Below are 12,774 nucleotides of genomic sequence, written 5' to 3'. Positions count from 1 at the left end.
CCAGGACTCATTGACCCACATACCTTTCTTTCATAACACACATCACAGTTTCTATAATTATCCATTTCCTTGGTGATTATTTGATTAGTGTCTGTTTTCCCCACTAATGTAGCCCTGATTATGTGCTTGGCACTATTCTAAGCGCTTTACATATATTACCTGATTTTCATCCTCTTGGCAACCCTATGAAGTAGGTGTTATTATGACCTCCATTTTACCAGTGGGGACCTGAAATAACCTGCCCCAGGTCCCTGGGAAATATCACTGTCCAGGTGCATTGTTGGTGTTCCAGAGGCTGGCTCTAGAACCAGACTGTTTGAGGTTCAAATTCTGACCCTCTCACTTACTTCACAACTATGCATATGGACCTACCATGGTGGATCTTAAAACATATGCTTGTTGAGTTGATGAATGATTCAGCATCATAAGCCAATACTATTCTAGACAAATCAGCTCAGTACTGTGCAGGCAGAAATGATGAGCACATTTATAGCTGATGTGGGTGGATCAAAAAAAACTATACACACGACCTTCATTTTTCTGAGTTAACTCAAGACCTCAGAATAAGAAACAAGAGAAGAGACACCTTTTCTTTCCCAGTGTCACCTGATGCAGCTGAGGGTTTGTCCTCCTGGTACTCCCCATATGCCATGTCTGGGCTGAGATCATGCCTCCCCAGCCGTCCTTCCTGTTCTTCTGATCTGTGCATTTGCAATTAGCTGATCAAAGCAATTCCCTTTTCCCAACCCTTTTCTTCCTCCCCCAGACTCTATTAAGCTTCTAGAAACATAAAAGCAGCTAAGCTATTACCCGAACTGAACTTGAACTCTAAACCTCCAGAGATTCGCCCATCACTGAGCGGCAAGGCTCCCTGGACTTCCAGCTGCAGCAATTTTGTGAAGTCAGCACAGTGTGCCCACGGGAGACACCGTATTTTATTTTTCAATCAAGCATGGTGCCATCAAGTATTGCTTAAGTGGCTTGATATCAGCACTTTTTTTTTTTTCAAATAACTCGAGTTCCATGTGCATGAAGTCTCCTTGTGTGAAAATGTGTTCGTTATCAAGATTTTCCAAAGCCCTGGTTTTCTTGTTCTGAGCAACTGCAGGCATTTCCTCCAGCTGTGATCCCTTGGGCCCTGTTCTGTCGGCAGGTCAGCCTCCATCATTTAGCGATAAACACACTCTTTTTTTTTTTTTTTTAATTGGAGTTCAATTTGCCAACATATAACAAACACCCTGTGCTCATCCCGTCAAGTCCCCCCCTCAGTGAACATACTCTTATGCTTCAAGATGGAATCAGTGAGAATCAACCCCCGGGACGCAGGTCGATGGTAGCCCTGGGTGTTTGGATCTTGGTACCCAGGGCTCCTTAGGTGCAGAGTGACTGTGAAATTCTGCGTTGCTTTCAGACTGAGCAGTCTGGGGGCTGCTGGTTCATGGGCAATATTTCCCTTCTGGTTGCCACTTTGGCCAGCAGTTCAAATGGTGCTGCTTCAAGCAGAAAGTTCCATTTTATCACCATGAATTCTTAACCTGTAAGGGAACCTGATTTGGCAAATGAGAAGTTCTCATCTTCCAGGTCCCTAGTTTTCAGAAGAGAGTAGCTGCAGCATCCAAATTTTGCTGGTTCCCCTTCCTGGAGCGAAGCTGGTTCTGGACTGTGCAACCTGGACATCTACGTCATCCCAATTCCCATTGTCTTCCATTGTGGCTGGAGAGACTCTAAGCTTGGTAGTACTCTGAAACCATCCTGGGGACTCAGCTTGTGATGGGGCCTGGGAGTGAAACATCCCTAAGATTAAAGCATGTGAGGGAGAAAGGGGATGTCATGGGGCCATAGGTCTTCTCTGTCTTATCTTCAGAGGCATCGAAAGCAGGATGTCATGATTTGTCATCTGCTATTTCAATGACAGCAACAGCACAATCCCTCCAAACTCCAGATATTCCAGATTTAGAGTCAGAGGCCCTTAGAGCCTTGGCTCTAACCCACTCTGGGTTGATTCCCTCCAACCTGAGTGCCAAAGCTTTTAGGGAAAAGCCAGATGAAAGCACCTCACAAATGTGTATTCCACATGCATGGTTGTTAATATATGCAAGTGAATTGTAAAGTGTAAAACACTGTACACATTTGAGGCATTAGTATTTAAAACATATCTGGGTTTCATTACTTAGATAACTGTGATATTATTTATAGAAGTATTATAATCATCTAAATAATAGAGAAATATAAGATAAATAGGAAAATAGGTTACCTGACGTGTAAGAATTAATCTTAAACAAGTATTATTTTCCCCTTCCCTCTCAGGCAGGCTTAAAGGAGGTTTCATGGTCATATGCAGTATTTATTTTGTGTCCACAGTATATATCACAGTTGTAGCTTTGTTCTTGTTCAGTATCTTTCATCTATAAGATTAAACTCCATGAGGACAGAAATGATATCTGATTTGGTCACCACTTTAGCAGGGAGTGGGTGCTTCATGGATGTCCATAGAATGAGTGAGATAAAAAATAATGGTGCACATTTGTCACAGAATCTACTTTCTGGAGGTTTGCAAGGAAAGACTGCATATCAACCATTGGGATTCAAAGTTTGGCAGCTTTAGTTACCCTTGCGGTGCCCTCAGATCCTAACTGTCACTAAGTGAGTCTTTTCTAGCATTTATTGAATGGCCAAATGGTCCAGGCTCATCATGCCTAACACTACATGAGCTGCTTCATCTCACCAACATTTGGAAGTAGTGTTTTAAAATATAGGCTTTATTATTATTCAGTTACAGTGTGGCCCACAGACCAGGAGACAATTGCCATTGGAAAGATAGTTTGTTACTCGAGGTTCCCAAAAGGAGGAGGACACCATGCCACAGGGGCCCATGCATGACCACATTAGGGTTGGTCAGGAAGCAGAGGGACTGAGGGGAAAATGTGAGCAGGAGCCTTTACTGTGGTTTCCTTGGGAAGGAATAACCAAGGCAGAGTGAGCAGATTTAGGATTGGCTAGATTGAATAATTCAGGACACTCTGGGGCATCAGAGTTATTCTGGTCATCGGGTACTTGGCCTTGGGGTGAACAGGACATGGGCCTGGAGGTGAGATCTCTAGAGAGGAGGAAATTGGGTACATACACTCTGGAATTACTGGCTCACATATTGAAAACATGCTCCCAGGAAAGACCTTTACTGTCTCTAGGAACTGGCTAACCCTGAGAGGGGTGGTCACTCTATAGTCAGGAGGGCCTCAAGGGCCTCATAAATCATCAAAAAATACAGAAAATAAGAAGGCATGAGCAATACAGAGTGATACTGATTTGTGTTTTTCTGCCCAGGAAGATGTGGTTCTGAGAGGTTAGGTGGTATGATGAACCTCCAACAGCAGGAAAGAGGAAAGACAGTAGACTTCAGACTGTTGGACTCCTTTCCAAGCTGCTGTGACTAGCCTCTGTCAGCAACAGTTGTACCCTTTGTATCAAGAACTTGTCCATGATCTATTGTATTCAGTACTCTCTTTAGTAGCAAGAGAGAGAACCCAAACTTAAAACAGTTGAAACAAATAGGGCCATTTATTGACCTCTGTAGTGGGAAAGGCCAGGTTGTGGCTAATGGCTATAATGACAGATCTTTCCTCTACACTTACCTTTGCTTCTGTCTCATCTAGCTTCAATCTATACTCTTGAAGACTGTCTTTTCCACAAGGAAGGGTTCCCAACTTCTAGAAGTTTCTGGAAATTTCTCCCATCTTCACTACCTGAAAGGAAAGAACTCCTTCCTTATCATAGGAGAAATGTAATTGGCTTAACTTGGGACTACTCCACAGACTAATTCTTGTTACCTGACAAGTGAGGTGTTATTATTTTCCCAGCTTAGACCATGAGCCCATTTTGGGGGAAGAGGGAAAAAAGAAAAGAGATCTATCACCATAATATGTAAAGAGGTGGTGGTTATCTTTTATTTGTTATTTGAGAAAGAAAGAGAGCTAGGGGTTGGGGGGCAGGAAGGGGAGAGAAGAGAGAGAGAAAGAGAGAGAGAGTTCTAGACAGGCTCCATATCCAGCACAGAGTCTGATGCAGAGCTCAGTCTCATGATTCTGAGATCATGACCTGAGCTGAAATCAAGAAATCACCCAACTGGCTGAGTCACTCAGGTGCCCCAGGAGGCGGTAGTTATCTTAAATTATTATATATGCACTGTAGGAATATTCGGTAAAATTCCAAGTGTGATTCTCACTTATCAAAATTGGGTGCTTTATTGATTAATCTGAAACATACTTACCAGAACAAATCCCAGGGACATCCCAGCCATCATATAATGGATGAGAAGAAAAAAAAATAATCTCTTTCATCACACAAAAGTAAATTTTAAAAAATCAGCACAATTGTGAATGGAAGTTGAATTCTATTTCAAATAAACATGAAAGGCAAGGAGAGTATAAGTCAACAGTTTTGAGGAGCAAGTTTCTTTGGGCAATGCAGTACCTGAGAGTTTGGGTTTTGAGAAAACCAAGCTGACCCTCAAACAAGAAGAATCAGGCTTCAGCAACTGTCTCCAGAAGTCGGGCAGCACAGGACAGAAGAAAACCATTTCCCTCTGCAAATTGTAGATCCTTCCACCAAGAAACCTTGGTGTTTCATGGGAGTGAAATCAGCTTTCTGCATTTTTGGACAATTAGGAAAAATGTATTCTCCTGATTTGGCATCCCAGAGTCATCCACTCCATGGAGCAAAAACTGTACTGAATGGTTTGTCCTTCTTAGTCTCTATCAAGGATGAGTAATTGCCTCACCTCTCCCTACCCTCTCCCAAGCCCACCTGTGATTTGTTTTAGTGGTTTAAATCCAAGCTTTCATAAGATAAAGTTATTGTAAGATTGGAACTCAATGGGAGTATGGAGGGCTTTGAAAAGAAGCTCTCCATCAGGGGTCCTCATCCCCCTTAACCATCAGTAAAGGAATGGGTGAAGGCTGGCTAACCACTAAATGCATCAAAAAGTCCTACAGCAATCAGCAAGTAAGAAGTGTTAATTCATATAATGGTTGCCTAGCTTGTGCTTGGAACTAGAGCGATTTACAGATATGTACAACCTTCTGGAATATCAGAATTTCCAAAAGGCAGGGTGACATGGGCCATTTATTAGTACAATTATCAAGAAGTTAAGTATTATTACCTAAAATGTGTATTCTTACATTTTGCATGATAAGCAAAATATTTTTAAATATAAAGTTCACTGAAGGATTAATCTTTGGAAGGGACTCTGATGGGCTGGGCAAATATTTAGAACTATTAGTGAGAGGTGCAGGCCCAGGTTTTTGGTAGTAATGGTAGTGGTAATGGTGATGTAGGCGGTGATGATGTGTATTTAGTGTTTAGCACAGCTAGAAATGTATATTTGAAAATATGGGAGGAGAGATTTCATTGCCTCAGATTCTTGAGATCAGATAGTGAAAGTGAGATGATAAGGGATTTAGTAGGAATATTTTCGGTTTATGAGGGGAGAAATATACCAGAACTGAACTCTCCCCTCCCCCCTCCTCAACCCATGAAATTGTGGGAGGCCAGTTGGAGAGAAGGACATGGAGTCACTATCACTCTTTATTCTGAGGGATTAGAAAATCACTTAGAATTCAAGGTGGGTGAAATTTTAGAAACTCATCACATACAATTCACTCATTTTTCAGTGGGTTAATGTGAAGTTTAGAGTGGAGGGTTTAAGAGATGAAGTAACCTACTCATGATCAAATACTCAAAGCACAAGTGAGAAGCAAAACTAAGAGTGGACCTGTGACTTCTGACAACATGATCACCATCTTCACCGTCACACACTGAAGGTGGTATGCCTTTTTCTGAAGTACTTTACAAGATTATGCAAATTTGTTCTATTTGACCCAAAATGACAGAACCAAAAGGTGGAAGTTATAAAAGAGACAATTGAGATGAGTATATGGAAACATTTTTTTGAGAGTCAGAGCTGTACAAAGATGAAATGGGTCATCATGTGATTGTTCAAAATTTAGGGAGCAAATGTGGGATGTGGTGAGCTGTTACTCACAGCGAAGATTCAAGAAAAGTATGACCACTTGTGGGAAAATCAGAAGTGTCCCCAGAATTGGGAAACAGGGACAGGGAAGGTTTGTAGGTGACGGGGAAAAGTTTGAGAATCATAGAGTCTTAACTGAATCTGAGCAGAGATTTGGAATAGTGGACAACACATGGTACAGAGACTAGATCTTCCTCTGCCTTCCTATTCCTTCAGCAGTCTTCTATGATAAGCTATCCATCCTCAGAATTGATAAAACCTTGTGACAATTCTCAATTATCACACCCCCTGCCTCTGGTTAGTATAGAATATTCAGGAGAGATGCATTCCCGAAGACCTCGTACAGTTCAAGTACAACTTCAGCCAAGACTATTCTTGACAAAAGATTGTAGACATTTATAAAATAAATATTCACCATTCAATATGTTGTTATCAGCTGGCCTTCTTTGCCCATGAAACAATTTATGAGAACATACTTATGTCATGAAGATGCAATGTGATACAGTGAAAATGGATGGGCTTTGGAATTAGTTAAAATGCATTTCAAGTCTTGGCTCAAATATGGCCCAAAGAGAAGAGTTTACCTTTCTTGAACCCCTGACTTTTCATCTGTGTGATGAAGTAATAAGATATATCTCAGAGGGAGCTTGGAGGCTCAGGAAGGTGGTATGCAATGCATCCAGCCCAGAACCTTACCTCTAAGGTTAATGTCCTTTTGTCATTTCCTATCGTTGAACAACTTCAGTTGTTTTAAAATATTTTTTTCCTTTGTCCTGTTGATTAGTATCTGTTTCCATAGCCTTCACTTCTAACAACAGATCCTGCATACAACACTTGCATTTTTCTCACTCTGCAATAGAGTGGGTATTTCTACCTCAGACTCCCATATAGATCTTTGACGTCAGTGGGGCATAACAACCAATATTTGACTGTGCTTGAGAATTCACAGTGAGGCCCTTTTACTTTGTATTTCTAGTGGTGACAGGCCCTTAATAAATACAAAGGAGTGTTGCATTCTATTACAGAAATAAATACCAGCCGGTGGTATAAATGAATATCTTCTATATTGCATTTCTCCAATTTAAGGATAGCAATGCAATGCATTATAAAAAGATCAATCATTTTGTCATTATGGTCTTCTTTGGCTCCAAACCAGTTTATTGGATTCCTTTAGTTTCAAGTAACAATAAAATAAATTGCCTCTTATATTGAAAGGGAAAATATCATGTTTGAGACAGGATTGAGATTTTATGGCTGAGATAAAAATGAACCCATTGAAAATACAGGTTCTTATCAACGGGCCAGTGAATTATATGTGGAGAAGGTCTATTCCTCCTTTTTATATTGAGCCCTGATAAAGTGCCATTTGGGGCTTGATCTTTGAGGATGAAAGCTCAGCATTTTGATTCATATACTTCTTGCATTTTAGAGAGAAATGCAAGAGAATGAAACAATCAACTATTCTAATGTCCTTGATTTGTATAGAGAAAAAATGAGGTCCAAGTTCACCCCTTGAAACAACTTCTGCACACACATGATCAAGTCTTTAGAGTTTCTTCTCTAACTTGATCCAAGGGTCAGGATTATGGACTCACAGAGTTTTAAGGCTAGTCTGTAGTTTGGTGATTATGGGTCACACTTATTTTACAGCTGAAGAAAATGGGAGCTAAATGATTCTTCTAGGTCACACGGAGATTTGCCTGCAGATCTGGGGGCAAGGGTCTGCCAGTTTTGGACCTTTTTAGGTGATTCCATTTCCTCTCACAGAGTGCTAAGCATCTTGTGGAAAGTGGGCAAGTGTAGCAGAAAAAGAAAACATCGGCCTTCCCATGGAAGAAGCTGGGATCTTAGGAGACCAGATGTCTCAGGAGACAAGCATGGAAGAGCTAAGAGAGATGATTATATCCCGTCCTGCCTCCATCCCCGTTCAGCACAGCCTTGTCCCCAGGGTTCTCCAACACCCCTCCTGTCCTCTCAGTCTTTATCTTGCAGCATTGTGCTTGTTCAGTTAACTTTTCTGTTTATCATTTGTTTTTATATCCTTGCCACTTGGCAAGGCAGTGCCTCACGCTCTGCAACCCATAAACTTCAGAATCTGAAGCTACTAAAAATATAGAAATGTCAGAAATTCAGAACACTTGGAGGAGAAAGAAATGGAGGAACTGCTTACAGAGCTTGATACATCCTGACATGCCTCTCTCATCCTGGCCTCTCCTCTGCCCTTTCTTTCTCTCTTAAATTTGTGGTGACATTTTAATTAAAAAGTTGACAAAAATCAAACACACACACAATAAGCCCAGGAACACTGAACAGTTGTGGATGGAGGCTGCATTATTACTCACATGGAAACTCCCAGCTTGTGTGATTCATTGGTGGGAGTCATGCGAGAAGTGCCAGAGAAGAGAATCTTATAAGAAAATGGTAGGCAAAATCATGCTCTTCAGGGGATAAGAAGAGCTGTAGTTGGGTGCCTGGGTGGCTCAGTGATGATTGAGTGTCTACCTTCAGTTCAGGCTGTGATCCCGTGGTATTAGGATCGAATCCCACATCAGGCTCCCCACAGGGAGCCTATTTCTCCTTCTACCTGTGTTTCTGCCTCTCTCTGTGTGTCTCTCATGAATAAATAAATAAAATCTTAAAAAAAAAAGAAGAGCTGTAGTTGAGGTGGGGGGAGAGCCTGTTCCTCTCACCTCAGCAAGGGCCTCATGAGTGACCACTGAAGGATGAGACCATAGTCAGTGAAGTTGGCAAGAATCAGCATTCCCAGGGGTAACAGGAGCCATTAGGTCAAATTCTAGCACCAGGTTGACCCTGTTTGGATAATCTAGCAGCAGTCATCCTGAGCACTTGTTAGCATAGTCTGTGTTAGCATAGTCAAACCAGCAGGAGCAAAAATTGGGAAAAAGGGCCACAAGGAGGGAAACCGTTTAGATCCAGCCAAAAGAACTTTCCAAAGAGCATCCTGGATCTAACAAGAGAGAAAGGCAGAGAATGTGTGAGGAGGGGTGGCAACATCAGTCCCTATAATTTTGTTGCAGGGGTTGAAGAGGGGCACAGCAGAATGGGTGATCATTACCTTTGATTGTCACCCACTCTTTTGACCACCTCCTTGAGTATATGTGTTCAGGAGACTCCAGAGTTCTGCAAGAGAGGAAGACAGCAAGAGATGAAAGAGTAGATCATTACTGGGAACATGTTATCTACAGAACGCTGCCATTGTTGGAAATGAAACAGCAACAACAAGATGTGTCTCACCTCTTATTGTTCTGGGCACTATGTTGGAAACAGGGACACAGACACTTGACTCTATCCATGCCTTTATCCTAGTTCTTGTATCTTACTATAATTGTCTATTTGCTTGCCTTTCAGGATGCAGAGTTCCTCCAAGACACGGACCCTATTCTTTGCATCCTTGTATCTACAGTGCCTCATTAAGTCTCATTGCAGTAGAGTGGCCAGGACACTTACCTGCAAACTCACTATGACCTTGAGAGTGAAACTAATGTTGTTAATATTTGCACCTGGATCTTAAGCAAGAATCACCTGGGAACACAGCTCGAAGAAGCATTGCTCAGTAAATGTCTGTTCAAAAATGGATGAACTTTGAGCCAATTCTTTGAGCTCAGGGCAGACCCTGAGACAGTCACTGGCCCAGCCTACTGGAAGATGACAGCTGAGGGCATTGTGACTCTAATTTTGTGTCATTTGGGACTCATCATTGTACGTTATTGGGATGTGATCACACGGACACACAGAGGGAGACAGACGTGTAAGACGAGGCGTTCTGCAGCCATCCAGACAATGGCAAGCCTCCATCTCAGGAGGAGCATGATGAGAGGGTGAGCTGGTAGGATCTTTCCTGGCATCCTGGGGCCTTTCTGAGGTGGATGTGTATACTGAGCTCACATCAGAATAACCACCAAGAAAAAAAAAAAAAAAAAAAAAAGAAGAAGAAAAAGGAGCCAGACAAGAAAAGTGAGAGGGAATGAATATCCCTGCTGGAGACAATGACTAATTTAGGGAGGCTAAGAGAAATTTTTTTTGTCTGTTCATTTTGCACAGCTTCAGAACATTCTATGACAGCTCAGCATGCAGCGTGGCACTGTCAGAAGAGACCTTGGAGAGTGAGGGAGAGCAGTGAAGAAGTGGAACCAGAATATCCCTGCTGAGAGCCTGGAGGTACTTTCTGGAATTCTCTACCTCCTAGATAAATAGGAGATAAGAGAAAAACGTTGAAGAAGGGTAGCTTTCTTCCTGAATCCCATTCATTGTCACTGGAGGCAGGAAAAGAAAGAAATGAAAAGAAAAGGAATGGAAAAGAAAGGAAATGAAGAACAGTCACGCTTGGCTGGGATTCTTCCTACATAAAGGAATCGGTCGAAAAAAAAAACACCTTTGCAGCCTGGGTCATCTCATCTTAATGTGAGATGAAGATGCCTGTTGAGATAGAAAACCTCACTTTTCCTAGCTCAGGTTGGGTCCATTCTCAGAGCCTCTCTTTCCATCAGCAGAAGGGCATCTGCAGTCCCTCTGCTGCACTTTTTCTGCCTTCAGCATTTCAAAGAACCACTCGGAGGTGGTGTCTGTGGGTTTCAAAGAAAGAGACCACTCATTCATTGCCAGGCAAAAGAAAAAAAAAGGAGGAGGGGGTGGTTCTGTCCTTCAAAGCAGCCTCAGCCTGCTCGGACTCAGGGGCTGCGTATCTGAGGGTGAGGTCAGAAGCTCACAGTTGCTGTGCGCAAAGGAGGCGTGTGGCTTGCATCCATGGGGTGGAGGAGGCCACGTCTTGTTCTGCTGCCCTACTCCTTTGGTTTCTTTTTCTTCTCCTCTCTACTTGGTTAAATATTTGATCCTGTAGCTCTTTGAGGACTGGCACACCTGCTTCTCTTCCCCCGATCCCATGCCAGTCACGGGCCTGTGGTGTGTACAGTCTTGGGTTGCTAGGCAACTCAGCTCTGCTGTGTGTATGTGTGTGTTACAGGAGTGTGTTATACATGTGTTATACATGTTGTGTTGAGTGCATAATGCATGCGCTGTGTACACGTACATGTGTATCATATGTTTGTACGTGTGGCGAGCATTTACATGTGCTGTGCATGTTGTGTATGTGATGTGTGCTCTGTTATTTGCCTGATGTGTGTGACGTAAATATGATGTGTGTTACCTATGTGTTTAAGTGTATTGTGTGTGCAGTGTATGTTTGTACACGTGTGCCATGCATCTGTGTAGTCTGTAGTGCATGTTGGGTGGTGAGTGTTATGAGCATGACACATATTGGATGTTTCATGTGTATGATGTACAGGTGATGTGTGGTATGTAAATATTTATGTGTGTGGCATGTGTTGTGCATGTTTGTTGTGTGTGTGTGAGAGAGAGATCAGGAATGTGGGATGCCTTTCTTATGTTACTTGCCAGTGCAGGGGGTCCTCTAGCTAACCCACGTGTCTCTCTAGCTTTGGGGGCCTGATGGGACTACATTTCTGCAGCGTGGAAGATGGCAGGAGCCCCAAGTTAATGAACCAATCACTGGTTCCTCAGTAAACAACCACTAGTTTTCTGTCAGTTTACCGGCCATTTCATGTGCCTGAATCTCTCCCTGGAGCTGCCATCCTCCCCCATTGTCACTCATCTGTCTTCACTCTCACATTGAGCTGTCAGCATTGTCCTTTTCCCAGTCACCCTGAGAGGAGAGGGAGGGGGCGTCCTCCCCTCCTCCCCCTGCCTCCCCGTGGTAACAAAGAACGGCCTGCCAAACTCACCGGGCCCTTCTCCATCCCTGTGTTACAAAGATGAAACAATCACAAGCATTGTTGGACATTTGCTCCAGTTGGAAATTCTCTCATCTTCTGAATTCTGCAGCAGCGTGCCACCATGATTCCCTGGCTTCTTGGCCCCTTCCCAGGCATCCCCATCCTGCCTTCTTCGACAGCCTGTGTTTAAATTGTTTCCCATCGTGGTTTCCACATTTCAGTCTATTCGCTTTCCCTGGTTGAACATATTCACACATTCCACCTCCATTTCATCTTCACAGATGAGCCACAAGTGTCCAGACACAGCCAAGACCCCTTCTGGGCGCAGACCTGAAGTTCTAGTTCTGTTTGGGCAGTGCCACCTGTGCGTCGGCAGGCACCTCCCACAGGCTCTGCTCCCAGCCTGCCTCTCCTCCTTCTGTGCATACCTGTCACTGGCAGAACTGGAAGTACCGCCACCTCCAGCAGGAACCCGGAGGAGCTGCTCACACCCTGTGAGGGGACAGGAGTATTCTCCTAGAGGCCTGTTGGTGGGAATAAAATGCAGGAAGCACACAGATACAATTAATGCATCACCTGGCTTTCAGTGGGTCTTGAGAAAATATTTCTTACTTTCATCTGTCTTTAAAAAGCAACATGAAAGTTCATTGAGTCAGGGATCATTTTCATATGGGAGTTTTTAGCTATGATTTTAACAAAAAGCTAAATAAAATTGTAATATTTAGATGATCAGAGTGAGGATTATCTCTCCAAAAATATGTAGATAATAGAGCATGTTCCAACCTCTCCTTTCTTGATGTTTGGAAATCTGTGGGGTTGAAGGACAAGGATTGTTTTCTCAAATATGCAGATAAGGAAACATGGATCCAGTGACTTCCTCAGAGTCTCCCAGCTGAGCTGGGATGGCAAATTATCTGCACAAATTCTGTGTTCTTCCTGCCTCTGGTGATCTGCCAAGAACAAGTAGGTGCCCAACCGGCCAGCTTGAGAGGGCCA

At 43.0% G+C, this 12,774-nt stretch overlaps 1 long non-coding RNA gene across 1 annotated transcript; it reads right to left on the bottom strand.

The window, feature by feature from the left end:
• Nucleotides 1–1,215: 1,215 nt before the first annotated feature.
• Nucleotides 1,216–12,357, bottom strand: LOC111095267. Its single transcript, XR_005356397.1, has 3 exons — nt 11,788–12,357; nt 3,633–3,743; nt 1,216–1,777 (listed from the first exon to the last, which is right to left on the bottom strand). It is a non-coding gene; the product is annotated as an uncharacterized LOC111095267 (long non-coding RNA).
• Between the last annotated feature and the right edge of the window lie 417 nt (nt 12,358–12,774).

This window comes from Canis lupus, chromosome 3 (genome assembly GCF_011100685.1).
Source record: "Canis lupus familiaris isolate Mischka breed German Shepherd chromosome 3, alternate assembly UU_Cfam_GSD_1.0, whole genome shotgun sequence".
Classification (NCBI taxonomy): domain Eukaryota; kingdom Metazoa; phylum Chordata; class Mammalia; order Carnivora; family Canidae; genus Canis; species Canis lupus.
This window is presented reverse-complemented; position numbering and strand designations above follow the sequence as displayed.